General features: G+C 37.9%; 1 long non-coding RNA gene across 1 annotated transcript; it reads left to right on the forward strand.

Moving 5' to 3' along the window:
- Nucleotides 1–2138: 2138 nt before the first annotated feature.
- Nucleotides 2139–3154, forward strand: LOC123041296 (uncharacterized). Its single transcript, XR_006418459.1, has 2 exons — nt 2139–2334; nt 2830–3154. It is a non-coding gene; the product is annotated as an uncharacterized lncRNA (long non-coding RNA).
- Nucleotides 3155–3513: the final 359 nt, after the last annotated feature.

A 3513-nucleotide genomic window follows, 5' to 3' on the forward strand; every position in this document is an offset into this window, starting at 1 on the left:
TGTATGAATGGAGAAATGGAGGGAGAGATAGGTGTCTTTCGGACACGCCTGAATCAAATGTGTTTTGCCGCCCATGTTTGGTTCCCACCTGTCGGAATGGGCTCAGAGGCGGTCGTGTCACGTCTCGTTGAAGTTACAAACCTACCCCTATTGAGAGCCGTGGAAATCGGGCAGATGCATTGTCCATGTAAGGGGTAGACAATAATTTTCATCTCCCAAACACTGGCTTCGGGCAGCCGATGCGGGAGTGGACATTTTGCCGCTTCTTTCGAATTTTGGGACAATAAGCATCCACGTTTACCCTTGCAACTAAATTCAAATCCACTCTATATTCCTATACGAATCTTTATAAATCATTCTATGCGTTTTTATTAGAAGTGCCGATACTCGAATTCAGAAGCTAGAATCCAGTTTAAGGTGAATTCGAATATTTGAAACCACTTTATGTCCATCTCAAGTGTCACATGCAGCATAATGTGTACTCCCATTTAGATATGCACACAAGCGATGTCTCAAGATACAAAATACCAAGTCAATCAACCAATAAAGTACAAAACTAACAGGCATATAAACACTTATAGAGTATATGGATCAATAATATCAACTAACATACATAAGCCAGTCCGCTGTACTTTTTTTGCTAGAAGAGCATCCATTTTTAGCGAAGCTAGTACAACATCTCGGCCCTTTCAGATGCATTCCACTTAAGGACCATTTATACTACTATTATTGTTGAATGCACATTCAACCCAATTGTCATATTTGTAGGTCTGGCACCGGAATCAAAATGAAATGTCTCAGAGTCTTATCAATTAATACAGACATATGCTCAAAAAAATTACGACCCAAAAAAACAAAAAACAATTATTACATGATCTCTAAAACAAATGGTTTGTTCTATTACATGAACAAACAACACAAAGGTTATTCAACGATAGAAAGAACATTTCACCCATGATTTACCAAGTGGGAATTTAATTTCCTTTTTTCCTTCATGACCTTAACAATGCGGTCATTCTCAGCTTTCTTTGTTTTGAAATCCACCAAATATTTAATGGTTGTCTTGAGTACTGCTTGTGATTGTGTTGTTTGCTTCCTCAACATGTCTCTAAGTGTAGAAGCAGAATCTCTTTCTACCAATAGTGTAGCCTCTAGAGCATCAGCAGTTGGCAATTCATGATGCACGATTGGCCCGGTGCCACTGCTATGGGATGATACAACATCCATGGGGACCTCGCTCTTTGATCTTGGGCTAACCTGTTTTGCCATTAAACTTTCGATTGGATTCCAAAAGGTTGAAGTTAGCAAAACATATCAATTAGGAGTTATAACAGCAAACCAGTTAAACAAACAAGGAATTAAAGAGTTTCAATTGGATGCTGAAAAGTAGTTATTAACATCATTTTAACCGGTTGTAGCAGCAAGGCAGTGAAATAAACAAGTTTTCCGAAAGGTACCTGTAGTGGCATTGGAGTTTCTCTTGGATCCTGAAAATTTGAGTAGCTAGTAACGTGATTAGAGCAACCGGTTGCACCAGCAAACCTATTACACAAATATAATTTTGAAAATATACCTGCTGTGCAATTGGACTTCCAATTGGATCCTGAAAACTTGAAGTTGGTAAGATGATTTCAGCAACAAGTTACATTAGCAAACCACGTAAACAAGGATGTTTCTGACAACATACCTGTTGTGCCAACAGAGTTTCAGTTGGATCTTGCAAACTTGAATGTTAGCAATCATAAATAAAGTGTTGCAAGAGCCATATGAAACTAACATCAAACTAGTAAAACTAACCAGTTTTGGTAACGTATTTAATTACACATAAACTAGTAAAACTAACAAGTTCTTGCCAACGTATTAAAGTAACAAGTCGGTACCGTTTCCCAGCAATACAGACATCTGTAAATTTCTTTGATGTAAGCAAAATGATTCCAACACACACACGCCCCCCCCCACACACACATATATATATATATATATAGGGCTGGACTATTCTGTTACCGGTAACAGAATATTATTAATATTCTGTTACCATCTGCCCCTATATACGCATTGGATCTGGACAAACCACCGTCGTGGACCGAACCTTATATACCTAGACGCTCAGCCACTCCCTCCCTACCCACGCGCTGCCGGCGCTGACCGCCGCCATCTGAAGACAGGGGAGATAGCCATAATTACCTTATGGTAATTATGCAGGTGCGGAATCTTCCAAGCGCACGGCAGCCTTGTCCATCCAAGTTGAGCACTGGGCGCCGTTCGAGTAGAGCACCACGCCTCGTCCAAGTTCCCATCTAATGTTGAATAATATACCGCTGAGTGCTATTGACGGTCAGTTACTTCTTCCTTTCATGCTGCACATGTGAACTGAAAACTGTAGAAAAGAGAGTTTAGTATGTTTTGGAGAGCTTAATTTCCCAAGTGACAAATTTGATCTGTACCAGTAAGTACATGATTAATATTTTATAATATGTGTGGTTCCAGTAAGTACATGAGTACTATTTAGCATGTTTGATTGCTTCTGAATAATGAAAATGTGTGTGTACTGATGCATTTCAAAAATTGTGATGTGTGTTCTCAGGAAAAAACATTTTCTGGTTGTTGGTGCCGCTGGATAACTGTCATAGTTTGTTGCCAGCAAAGTTCTTGAACTTGGCCTATACCAGTAGTAGAACTTACTAGTTCTCCGTGACATAAAATTGAAAACAGACAAAAAATTCTCAAGTAATGTAATCTGTAGCAAAACACAGGAATTTTTTTATCGAAATGTTGCACAAGTAGTGTTCCATTTATCTTTCTCTCATGCCTGCCCTTTTGATCTTATAGGAATTGAGGCTTCGCCAAGGAACAAGACTGGTAACTAGCGCAAAGGAGACTATGTCGAGAGGTGGCACTGCTAGACTTGCTGATGTGTAGTTATGGCATAAAAAAGATGAAAAAATGGTATCTTCTATGATTCCATAAGGTGCACGTAGCAAATCTTCCCATGTGGATCAGTACAACTTATGTATGGCCTTTAGTTCACAAATCTTATAGTAATCTTTGTAGTACTCTTCATAACACTTTGTTCCATGTGGATCAGTACAACTTACAAGGCTAGTTTCCTAAGAGATGTACTCTTTGTGAATTTCTTTGTATTTTCGTAAGCTGATGGTATCATGTTTTGTTTAAAAATGTAGGCAAGTACATGGTAGAAAAAACATAAGTTCACAAATAAAAAGTTTTACAGTTACAGAAAACCATTTTTTTGGAAATTTAGAAAAGAAAGGAATGTCAGGCATTCAGAGAAGAATTGACGAGGTTTGAGGTACAAAGAATCTAGAAAGTTCAAAGATAAAAAAGTGAAAAGTTTGGAATCATGAAAAGAAGAGGTCCGGAAAAAAGAGAACATTATGAAAACTTCAAACAATATAAAGTTCATCAAGAAAAAGTTCAAGTTGCAAATAGTGACATGTCCAAAACTTTGTTGCAAAAAAGTTCGTAAAACAAACATAGCATTTTATTTTCTTT

This window comes from Triticum aestivum, chromosome 2B (assembly GCF_018294505.1).
Source record: "Triticum aestivum cultivar Chinese Spring chromosome 2B, IWGSC CS RefSeq v2.1, whole genome shotgun sequence".
Classification (NCBI taxonomy): domain Eukaryota; kingdom Viridiplantae; phylum Streptophyta; class Magnoliopsida; order Poales; family Poaceae; genus Triticum; species Triticum aestivum.